Source organism: Ovis aries, chromosome 2, assembly GCF_016772045.2.
Source record: "Ovis aries strain OAR_USU_Benz2616 breed Rambouillet chromosome 2, ARS-UI_Ramb_v3.0, whole genome shotgun sequence".
NCBI classification, from domain to species: Eukaryota; Metazoa; Chordata; class Mammalia; order Artiodactyla; family Bovidae; genus Ovis; species Ovis aries.
This window is the reverse complement of record NC_056055.1, coordinates 86,609,296-86,622,146: the sequence shown is the minus strand read 5'-3', so window position 1 is coordinate 86,622,146 and position 12,851 is coordinate 86,609,296. Positions and strand designations below refer to the sequence as shown.

The following is a 12,851-nucleotide window of genomic DNA, read 5'->3' as shown; positions in this document are numbered from 1 at the left end:
CCACTTATACAAGGTACCTAGAATAGCCAAATTCATAAAGTTAGAAAGCACACTGGTAGATGCCAGGGGCAGAGGGGTGGGGTAGGGGTTACAGAGGAGGAATGGAGAGTTTGTTTTTAATGGGGACAGACTTTCAGTTTAGAAAAACTCGGGAGATGGATGATGGTGAGCGTTGCATAACAATGTGAATGTCCTTAGTGCCACTGAACTGTCCCATTGAATATGGTTAGAATAGTATGCTTTATATGATAGGATTTTACCACAGCAAACATTTTTTGAAAACCTAAGGAAAAGTGAATAAATGGTGGATATTAGTTTTTTAAAAAAGCCTGGACTCTAGAGCCAGGATCCCTAAGTTGAAATCTCAGCTCAGTCCCAGCTGTGTGACTATGTTGTTGTTCAGTTGCCAAGTCATGTCTGACTCTTCGAGACCCCATGGACTCTGGCACAACAGGTTCCCCTGTTCCTCACCATTTCCCGGAGTTTGCCCAAGTTCATGTCCATTGAATCGGTGATGCCGATTCAACCATCTCATCCAACCATCAACTCCAACCATCTCATCCTCTGTTGCCCTCTTCTAAGTGGAAGTTGTGGCCATGAGCATGCTACTTAGCCTTTCTGTGTCTTACCACCACTGCATATAGAATGAGAATAATTCCAGTACCCAGCCCCTAACGGTTGTCAAGAACATTAATGAATTACTATTTATAAAGCCATTAGAAAAGTGCTAGAAACCCAGTAAAACCTATAAAAAATGTTTAGTAAATAAATAAAACCCCAATTTTTCTTTTACGGCATACCTCCTTCTGCTTACTTCGGCCTCTGGGGCTTGTTTTTCATATTTTTAGAAATTTTCAGAAAGATGGCAGCAGTTAAGTATTTTTTTAACTTTTATTCCTATAATTGTAGACTTACTCTTCACAAAAGCTCATCTCTAAGTTAGTTTCTGAGGTATGCCGGGTCCCCCTGCCTGCCTTCCAGAAATTGCCTGCAGCATGTCTGGTGGGGTTCCAAGTTCGCTTCAGTCAGCCAAGTAAGGTTTAGTGTGATTTTTCATCACCTTGACGTCAGTGAGAAATATCACTAAATTAATGCAAAAAAGATGTTCAATAGGATTTCATGAATAACTCAAAGCCCACTGCAAATACAAGATTGTCTGTGATGTTTTGAATTGATGGAAATCTGTCTAGGGATTTCCAGCAATTCATAAACCAATTTCAGCTGACTGATTTAAAGCTTCGTTTTTTAAAACCTGGCTTGTCAGAAGGAAAGTGCCGTCTCTTCCAGGCAAACACCTCAAATTGATTCAATTATCATTGACATCTAATGAAATCACTGCAGGTATTAGCAACAGTCCCTCATGGAGAAAGTTGACCACAGCAGCTTAGGTCCAAACACTCTTGACTTACCTTAAAACATGACCGAGTTAAGAATTGTCTCCACCTCATTAGGCCTGCCTACACTGATTTCCAACTCCCACGTTCCTTCAGCCTTCACTGCTGTCTTTCGACATGCTTTTTCCTGCATGTGCAAAAGTCATTCCCCTTGTACTCTAAGCTTGAGAACTTTCTCCCACGTGTTTCTTGTAGGTTGCCAATATCCATCAGCAAGGGATTTAACATGAATCTTCTTTTTATTCTTGATATTTTGCGCTCCAGAGGCTGACGTAACACTTATTTCTTCATATATAAGCAATATGAAAAGCAAAGAATCTGAGTCTCAGAAATAATAATTTTGAGAATATTCTTTATAGCAGTAACCTCTTAAGTTTTCAAATTTTTCTGTTGGTTTTCACTCATGTTTCCATTCCTTCCTCCTTCCTTCCTTTGTTTTTAGTGTGATTGTTTTTTGAGACTTGCCCATTCTGGTATCAGTGTAGGTAGCTGTAGTCTCTAGAAAGCATGGCTCATTTGAAATTTCCTCATATAATATCTGAAGTACAAACTTGTCAGGTCAAATTCATTCTCTAGGATAGATTCTTCTAGTTGGGTTAAGCTGTTTGGTGTCTATAGATTTACCCATAGCTGCTGCTTCTAACCTTGGTAGAACACTTGAGTTGAATAGCCAACCTGGATCACCTCATTAAAACTGACTTTTTTCAACGTGAAATCAATCCAATGGATATCTTTCAGCCTTCTTGTTATTTGATCTCTCAGTGGCACCTGACCCAAGGAAAGCCTTCTTTTTGATTCTAAGCCTCCTAAGTTTCTACCTTTCCCCTGATACTTCTTTTACTTCTCTTGATGGTCCTCACTGGTCTTAAAGGATCACTAGTTCCCATTCAATTCTTTACAGTTACAATGCTTGTCTTTTCTTTTTCTGTTAACTCAACTGATTGATTCTAAATCCATTGCTCACTGGCTGTGTAACTTTGCGAAAGTGATTTAACTTCTCTCTGCCAAGTTTTCTCATCACCAAACCTAATAAAGTTGTTGAGTTAGCTGCTAAGTTAATATTTAGTATCTTATTTGATAAATGTTAATAAACAGAGCTACTTCATATCTAATATTCTTATAAGTATGCTTATAATTATATACAGTTAATATTCATAAGTATTCAGAACAGTGATTGGTATAGAGTAAGAACTACTTAACTATTTCTTTACTGTTTCTTTCAGTAAATCCCATGGCTTCAAATCACCATCTGTGATGTCTGGTAGTAATGATTCTCCAGTCTATATTTCTAACCAGAATCTCTCTCTCTAGACCCATATATTTTTGCCTGGTGGCTCCATGGGCACCAGGGAATCTATTAACTCTCATAATACTATTTGCTCACTGCTCTGTCTCAAGAATTGACACTATCTGGCTCATCCCAAGATATGGACCTTGGCTCTTTCTTCCATCTCAACCTACACATCTCACCATCCATGCTATTAATCCTTTTCTGGACCTAACTGGAACCCATTCTGCTATCTCCAATCTTGCTCAATTTCATCTGTCCTCCTTATTGCAGAAGAGAAAACTTAAGAATTTTCTTTCCAAGAGATAATCAGATAGTGCCCCCAATGAAAATCCTTCTATGATGCCCTCATTAGGCCTGTCTACACTGATTTCAGAACTCAGACTAAGTACATACTACCCCACTTCCTGAAGTCCCAATACTTTGGCCACCTGATGTGAAGAGCTGACTCATTAGAAAAGACCCTGATGCTGGCAAAGAGTGAGCACAGGAGGAGAATGGGATGACAGAGGATGAGATGGTTGGATGGCATCACCAACTCAATGGGCATGAGTTTGGGCAAGCTCCAGAAGATGGTGAAGGACAGAGAAGCATGGAATGCTGCAGTCCATGGGGTCGCAAAGAGTTGGACATGACTGAGTAACTGAACAACAACAAGCCCCATTTCCTAATCATCATCACCTTTTAGCTAGTACTTTATCTTTTTAGACTTGGTTGCAGGGAAAGCCCTGAATTAGAACACATGAAATTCAGTATCATTACTGATTGATTGAACTGATAAGTGATTGTACCCTTCTAAACATCAGCGTTCCTTCTGGCAAAGAAGGAATATTCGTTCAACAAACATGTGTTAAGATCTTATATGCCGGTCCTGTTCTAGACTTCAGAAACACAGCAGTGAATAGACTTCATCTCTGCTTTCACTAGGTTTACACTGTAAGGAGGGATACAGACTTTGATCTTATAAATTTCCCACAAATCTCTACTGAAAGAAACATCTAGTTTGTGTTCTGCCACTGCCTCCTCTTATTGTACCTTCTCCTGTTACTTTCCTGGTTTCCTGTGTGCTTTACCTTAGGTCTCTCCCTCAGAGAAACCATGAGACAAGAACTTGGGTGCAGGTAGTTTATTTGGGGAATGATCTCAGAAAGAACAGATAAGGAAAAGAGAGACAATAAAGGAAAGAAACCCAGTAATAGCTGTTTTAATGAACAGATGACTACTTAGTGCAACTGGGTCTTGATGTCCCTGAAATGTCTCTGAGAAATTATATGGAAAATATCTTGGGACCATCACACCAGACGGTGTGGGAGCTGAAGCACCTCATCCCTATGGATGAAATGTGGCCCCCTGGGGACATTAAATCCACTGTACTTTTACACTGCACTTGCACATGTGTTAATTCAGGTGGACCAAACAAGAATGGTAGGACCTCAATAACATCTCCTGCACTCTCCAGTTTGCTTACTAGCCTGACCACTGCAAGAAATGTAATGTACAATACCCATTCTCCAAGAATGCCTACTCAGTGGGTGGAATGAATGGACAAGCCTCTACTACATCAACATGATAAAATAAATACTCTCAAAGAGTCTTGTTTCTCTGTAACATTGAAGGCTAAAAGGGCACAGAAGACGAGGCACCTATGAAATACCAGATACAAAATTCACTGATGAGATGCCTGAAAAGGTTTCTTTCTTTCTTTCTAATCAGTGACCACTGTTATGGACTGAATGTTTGGGTCCCCCACTGCCTCAAATTGACATGTTGAAGTCCCAGCTCCCAATGTCACTATATTTGGAAATAGGGCCTTTATGGAGGTTAACTAAAGTTAAATGGGGTCATAAACATGAGGGGCTCTGATCTAAAAGGGTTAATGTCCTTAAGAGAAGAGATACCAGCGTGTGCTCTATGACTCTCTTGTTCTTTCTCTCTCCACCATATGAAGACACGGTGAGAAGACAGCTGCCTGTAAGCCAGAAAAAACCCTCACCAGAAAGCCACCTTGCCATATCTTGATGTTGGATGTTCCAGCCTCCAGAACTGTGAGGAATGAATTTGTGTTGTGGAAGCCACCCAGTCTATGGTATTTTGTTATGACAGCCTGAACAGACTAAGACAACCACAACTGAAAAAGAAAAATGGTACTGGTGAGCTGGGTTCATCAATGATACCAGCAAAGAGTTGCATGGAAATAGGCAGTGACTTGAACATATATTTTGTATCTGGTACTTCCCTGGTGGCTCAGATGGTAAAGCGTCTGCCTGCAATGCAGGAGACCCAGGTTCGATCCCTGGCTTGGGAAGATCCCCTGGAGAAGGAAATGGCAACCCACTCCAGTACTCTTGCCTGGAAAATTCCAAGGATGGAGGAGCCTGACGGGCTATAGTCCATGGGGTCGCAAAGAGTTGGACACGACTGAGCAACTTCACTTTCACTTTGACATATATTCCTGTATGAAGTCCTTGACCCCAAATTCTTTCTTTAAAAAGGCTGTATTTAAGTACAAAAGCCCCTGAACACACAAGACTGCCTATAGAAAATGATATGCTTTATATTGATCAGTCTAGAACTATTCAGAAATTTCTTGTTCAGATTTTTAAATCAATCATGAACTTTCAGAGATAAATATTTGCTAGCAATGTGGCAATAGGCTTTGAGCAATTTACTTTCTTGGCATAAAATAACTTCCCATTTCATAGGCACATAAAATGGTTATAAAGACTTCTTGGACATCAAATAACTCATATGAAATATACTGATGAGTTAAGTGTAAATAAATGAGAAACACATGGATAAAATTTCCCTTAAATACATAAAGCTTTAGACATTAAGTGAAAAAAGAGACTGATAAAAACACATCTGGGGTTTTGCCCACTACAAAAATTATTTTCAGTTTTGGATATTAAAACAAATTACAATTCAATGTGTATAACTTGAGTATAAGCTCTTGATTTATAAAATAATGCTTGTCATATAATGATTGGGGAGATAGATAGTATAGATAAACATTTATGAGAACTCAGCCCTGACCTAACTAAGATGGAGAAAATTCTTTGCTCATTTAGAAGCAGACAGGTCAATTTTCTTGGTGTTATTTTTAGCAAGGGAAGCTTAAAGCAACATATTTCTGCACTTCACTCTGAAGAATAAATACATGGAAAGAACATCATTGTAGAGAATGAAATTGTTGCTACCTTTTGGATATCCAACTAAAACCAGATTATAATTTAGAGGTAGATGAGAGGGGTATTTGCTTCACTTAAATTTGTCAAACAAAGTTGATCAAAAACTAAGTTTTATATCCCCCTATGTTAACTGATGAATATGATGTGAAAGAAGGGTTGAGTTAACTTACACTGTTCATGTATAGCCAGTTCAGTTTGCCCCTTAACTGTCACTTACAAGTGGACATAGCAAAAGTAAGATCAAAAGAGAAAGTGTGCTCTTGCTAAATGATCCTAGCTAAATGACTTTTGTGTAAACCAGTAGCTTTTCCTAGTCAGTATAAAGGGCCTATTTCTAGTTAGCCTGGAAAGTCCTCATGGCTGAGCTATAGTTCTGTGGTTGCCATTAAAAAACACGGCCGCTGGGCTTCCCTGGTGATCTAGTGGTAAAGAATCCACCTGCTAATGCAGAATACACAAGTTTGATTCCTGATCCTAGAAGATCCCACATGCCACAGAGCATCTGAGCCCGTGTACCACATCTATTAGCCCAGCGCCCTAGAGCCTGTGTCCTGCAACAAGAGAAGCCATTGCAATGAGAAGCCCACCCACTGCAACCAGGGAAAACTCTCAGGCAGCAACGAAGAGCCAGCACAGACAAAAATAAAAATAAAAACACTTTCCATCCCACCAGCATTTCTCCTGCAAAGACATACAATGGATGACTGGCTCAAATCTGGACCCATAAAAGCTTTTGGCTTAGGATATCCCAGTTGGGAGTTGTGGCTGCTTCAAAGGATAATGCAAAGAAAGGAGGTCCCAGTAAATTATCTATCCTTAGGCTTCATCCTTTGAACTAAGGATATAGATTTTAGTCCTAGACCCTGATGACCTGAATTCTCAGAGATTCTCTAAATCTCCCTAGTCCTATACCTTCCCAATCCATACCATTCTCTGAGCCATGGCTCTCAGAACCATGCCCTTCTTGATGATCCACTGGCCAACCTGGAATCAGTGTCAACTGGAGAAGAATGAATGGTCAGGGATAAATCTTGATCAGCCTTAACATGCTTGAGAGCTAAGAACAGGACACTCTATAGCCAATAGCTCTCAGGTCTAGGTTGGAAACAAAAAATAAGTGGCTGTGGAAAATATTCAGAGAAATGGAGCCCTTGGGGAACAGAGGGGAGAATGCAATTCAAGGACAACTGAGCAAATGAAAGTAGAATTTAGGGAAAGAAGGTTAAAGCATTAATGAGTAAAGTCAGGCCTCTGGATATAAACTGAAAAATTTCTGAAAAGATTTACCATTCAAGGTACCATAAAAGCATTCATATTCATGGGAAGAGGCCAAGAATCAGGACATTGTCTGCCTTGAGTGTCTTGGAGTCAAGAGCAGTCCCTCTTTCATCTAGGTCACTCTCTTTGTTTCATGAAATAAATTAATTTGCAGAGAGCAGCAAAAGTTGAAAGGAAATATGATATCAGTCAGTCATTCTATCTGGTCTCTGGTTTTATTGGCAGGGGCAAGAGGCAGTACCAGTGTAATGATAAATCACTTTCATGGATGTGTCAGGGGGCCATGGCATGGCACAACTTAAGAGAGGTATCATGCTGCCAACAGCTAAGAATTCTGAGGGAGCCAAGATTCACAGCGCTTAAGAATTAGGCTATATATATTTTTCTCTTTTTTTTACACTATTGTTTATTGTTTTATTGAAATATAGTTGATACACAATATTAAATCAGCTTCAGGTATACAGCAAAGTAATTCAAAATTTTATAGATTATACTCCACTAAAAGTTATCACAAAATAATGGCTGTATTTCCCTCTGCTATGCAGTATGTCCTTGTTGCTTATATATTTTTTACTTGGTAGTTTGTGTCACTTTTTAAAATATTTATTTTTTTAATTGAAATATAGCTGGTTTATAATATTGTGTTAGTTTCGGGTGTATAGCACAGTGATTCAGTTACACACACACACAAATTCTTTTTCAGATTCTTTTCTCTTATAGGTTATCACAAAATATTGAGTATAGTTCCCTGTGTTATATAGTAGGTCTTTGTCACTTACCTATTTTATGTAGAATAGTGTGTATATGCTAATCCCAATCTCCTAAAGAGGCTATATGTTCTATTGTAATATTATGAGTCTGTTTCAGGGACTCCAAATTCTGAGATAAAGATGCCCTTTTTTTCTTTATTTTAAAGACACGGCCAAGAAATCACAAGGCTCTGTCTTAAATTTATGCTTAGGAAAGAAATAACACATGAGTCCTATGCTGAAGTTGGATGATAGAGAGCAGGAGGCAGATTTATTGCCTGGGCACCTATATTCTTCAAAATATCCCCCAACTAGCCAAACATATGATTCAAGGAAGTCCTGCAGTCAACTGCACCCCAGGTTAATGTGTATAGAATCCAAACTTTTTCTGGATGACCTGCTGTATGGAAGAAAACAGCTGAATGTTTCTGAGTGATCCCTGGCAGTGCCATATGGAGTACCAGGGTCATTCTAGGGAAGAGGTGACACAAAAGAGGTTACCAGAAATGTAGGAAAAAGCAGATATGAATGCAAAAGAGGAAAAGTCTCCTGAGAAGTTATTTCTTCCAACAAACTGCAAATTAGATGAGGGATAGAGATCTGTTCTTTAAAATGTGTATTCAATAGTCCTCAACTTCTAGTACATACACATACGGTTGAGAAATCTTTCATGAAACATTCTCTTAAGTCATTTTTTATGAAATTGATGATAGGTTGTGTAAAGATTTCATGATTGACTAAAGACTATCAACTCATTATGGCTCCAAACTTCTGATAATTTCTCTATCAGGGAAAACAGTAAAATGTATACTCTCTCCACCATACACACCAATGCTTTCATGTGGAAATTCTGGTGAATTTAAATGGCAAATGTATTTTTATAATATTTATTTTATTGCTTTTATTTTTTTGGTAATCCTAATCTATTTTATTTTTTACTTTTTGGCTGCACCATGCAGCATGTGGGATCTTAGTTCCTTGACAAGGGATTGAACACAAACCCTCCATACTGGAAGGTAGAGTCTTAATCACTGGACCACCAGGGAAGTCCAATATTTAATACTGAAAAGAGTTTCACTTCAATATATATATTGAGTGTGTACATATATATATATATACACACACACACACACATATACACATGAAAAAGAAAAAAATTAGATAAACCTCTTACCCAAAGTTCATGATAGGAGATAAATGATTCATCCCAATGACTGAGTTTCACTTACTAATATTCAAGTAGATTCTAAGGGTAAATTCTGCAATTATGGTTGTATGTCTGCCCTCTGATGCCTCTCACAACACCTACCATCTTACTTGGGTTTCTCTTACCTTGGACGTGGGATATCTCTTCACGGCTGCTCCAGCAAAGGGCAGCCACTGCTCCTTACCTTGGACTAGGGGTATCTCCTCACAGCCACCCCTATTGACATTGAATGTGGAGTCAAGGTCACGTTCATGAAACTCAATGAAACTAAGCCATGCCGTGAGGGGCCACCCAAGACAGGCGGGTCATGGAGGAGAGGTCTGACAGAATGTGGTCCAGTGGAGAAGGGAATGGCAAACCACTTCAGTATTCTTGCCTTGAGAATCCCATGAACAGTATGAAAAGGCAAAATGATAGAATACCAAAAGAGGAACTCCCCAGGTCAGTAGGTGCCCAATATGCTAGTGGAGCTCAGTGGAGAAATAACTCCAGAAAGAATGAAGGGATGCAGCCAAACCAAAAACAATACCCAGCTGTGGATGGGACTGGTCATAGAAACAAGGTTCGATGTTGTAAAGAGCAATATTGCACAGGAACCTGGAATGTTAGGTCCATGAATCAAGGCAACTTGGAAGTGGTCAACAGGAGATGGCAAGAGTGAACGTTGACATTCTAGGAATCAGCAATCTAAAATGGACTGGAATGGGTGAATTTAACTCAGATGACCATTACATCTACTACTGTGGGCAGGAATCCCTTAGAAGAAATGGAGTAGCCATCATGGTCTACAAAAGAGTCTGAAATGCAGTACTTGGATGCAATCTCTAAAACGACAGAATGATCTCTGTTCATATCACAGGCAAACCATTCAATATCACAGTTATCCAAGTCTATGCCCCAACCAGTAACGCTGAAGAAGCTGAAGTTGAATGGTTCTATGAAGACTTCCAGGACCTTTTACAACTAACACCCAAAAAAGATATCCTTTTTCAGTATAGGGGACTGAAATGCAAAAGTAGGAAGTCAAGAAACACCTGGAGTAACAGGCAAATTTGACCTTGGAATACGGAATGAAGCAGGGCAAAGGCTAATGGAGTTTTGCCAAGAGAACGCACTGGTCATAGAAAACACCCTCTTCCAACAACACAAGAGAAGACTCTACACATGGACATCACCAGATGGTCAATACCAAAATCAGACTGATTATATTCTTTGTAGCCAAAGATGGAGAAGCTCTAAACAGTCAGCAAAAACAAGACCGGGAGCTGACTGTGGCTCAGATCATGAACTCCTTATTGCCAAATTCAGACTTAAACTGAAGAAAGTAGGGGAAACCACTAGACCATTCAGGTATGACCTAAATCAAATCCTTTATGATTATACAGTGGAAGTGAGAAATAGACTTAAGGGACTAGATCTGATAGACAGAATGTCTGATGAACTATGGACAGAGGTTCATGACATTGTACGAGAGACAGGGATCAAGACCATCCCAATGGAAAAGAAATGCAAAAAAGCAAAATGGCTGTATGAGGAGGCCTTAAAATGGCTGTGAAAAGAAGAGAAGCAAAAAGCAAAGGAGAAAAGGAAAGATATAAGCATCTGAATGCAGAGTTCCAAAGAAGAGCAAGGAGAGATAAGAAAGCCTTGCTCAGTGACCAATGCAAAGAAATAGAGGAAAACAACAGAATGGGAAAGACTAGAGATCTCTTCAAGAAAATTAAGGATACCAAGGGAACATTTCATGCAAAGATGGGCTCGATAAAGGACAGAAATGGTCTGGACCTAAAAGAAGCAAAAGATATTAAGAAGAGGTGGCAAGAATACACAGAAGAACTGTACAAAAAGAGCTTCATGATCAAGATGATCACGATGGTGTGATCACTCACCTAGAGCCAGACATCCTGGAATGTGAAGTCAGGTAGGCCTTAAAAAGCATCACTACAAACAAAGCTAATGGAGGTAATGGAATTCCAATTGAGCTATTTCAAATCCTGGAAGATGACGCTGTAAAAGCGCTGCACTCAATATGCCAGCAAATTTAGAAAACTCAGCAGTGGCCACAGGATTGGAAAAGGTCAGCTTCATTCCAACCTCAAAGAAAGGCAATGCCAAAGAATGCTCAAACTACCGTACAATTGCACTCATCTCACATGCTGGTAAAGTAATGCTCAAAATTCTCCAAGCCAGGATTCAGCAATACGTGAACCGTGAACTTCCAGATGTTCAAGCTGGTTTTAGAAAAAACAGAGGAACCAGAGATCAAATTGCCAACATTGGCTGGATCATGGAAAAAACAAGAGAGTTCCAGAAAAACATCTATTTGTGCTTTATTGACTATGCCAAAGCCTTTCACTGTGTGGATCCCAATAAACTGTGGAAAATTCTGAAAGAGATGGGAATACCAGACCACCTGACCTGCCTCTTGAGAAACCTACATGCAGGTCAGGAAGCAACAGTTAGAACTGGACATGGAACAACAGACTGGTTCCAAATAGGAAAAGGAGTATGTCAATGCTGTATATTGTCACCCTGCTTATTTAACTTCTATGCAGAGTACATCATGAGAAATGCTGGGCTGGAAGAAGCACAAGCTGGAATCAAAATTGCCAGGAGAAATATCAACAACCTCGGATATGCAGATGACACCAGCCTTATGGAAGAAAGTGAAGAGGAACTAAAAAGCCTCTTGATGAAAGTGAAAGAGGAGAGTGAAAAAGTTGTCTTAAAACTCAACATTCAGAAAACGAAGATCTTGGCATTGGTCCCATCACTTCATGGGAAATAGATGAGGAAACAGTGGAAACAGTGTCAGACTTTATTTTGGGGGGGGGGGCTCCCAAATCACTGCAGATGGTGATTGCAGCCATGAAATTAAAAGATGCTTACTCTTTGGAAGGAAAGTTATGACCAACCTAGATAGCATATTCAAAAACAGAGATATTATTTTGCCAACAAAGGTCCATCTAGCCAAGGCTATGGTTTTTTCAGTGGTCATGTATGGATGTGAGAGTTGGACTGTGAAGAAAGCTGAGCACTGAAGAATTGATGCTTTTGAACTGTGGTGTTGGAGAAGACTCTTGAGAGTCCTTTGGACTGCAAGGAGATCCAACCAGTCCATTCTAAAGGAGATCATTCCTGGATGTTCTTTAGAAGGACTAATGCTAAAGCTGAAACTCCAATGCTTGGCCACCTCATGTGAAGAGTTGACTCACTGGAAAAGACTCTGATGCTGGGAGGGATTGGGGGCAGGAGGAGAAGGGGACAACAGAGGATGAGATGGCTGGATGGCATCACTGACTCAATGGACATGAGTTTGAGTGAACTCCAGGAGATGGTGATGGACAGGGAGGCCTGGCATGCTGCAACTCATGGGGTTGCAAAGAGTCAGACACAACTGAGCAACTGATCTGAACTGAACTGAAGGGTAAAATTGAAAACAGCTAAAAGTACCATCTTTGATTTTGAGGGTGCAGTGTTTAAAAAGAAGCAAAGGAACTTGAGTTGTTCCGAAACTTATTTACTAAGCACAAATTCAGGAGGTGCTATGGGTGACTGAAATGACCTAGTAGCAGCAGAGGTGAATAACTCACTTGCCAATGCTTGAGACGTAAGAGACGCAGGGACGTTCCCTGGGTCAGGAAGATCCCTTGGAGGAGGCCATGGCAACCCACTCCAGTATTCTTACCTGGAGAATCCCATGGCCAGTTGAGCCTGGTGGGCTATAGCCCATAGGGTTACAAAGAG

At 40.0% G+C, this 12,851-nt stretch overlaps 1 protein-coding gene and 1 non-coding gene across 3 annotated transcripts in view; one reads left to right on the top strand and one right to left on the bottom strand.

The window, feature by feature from the left end:
* ADAMTSL1 (ADAMTS like 1) overlaps positions 1 to 12,851 on the bottom strand; it is a 1,118,714-nt gene that overhangs the window by 878,819 nt on the left and 227,044 nt on the right. The gene's annotated exons all lie outside the window — the stretch shown is intronic.
* Positions 4,916 to 4,987, top strand: TRNAC-GCA (transfer RNA cysteine (anticodon GCA)). Its single transcript has one exon. It is a non-coding gene; the product is annotated as a tRNA-Cys (tRNA).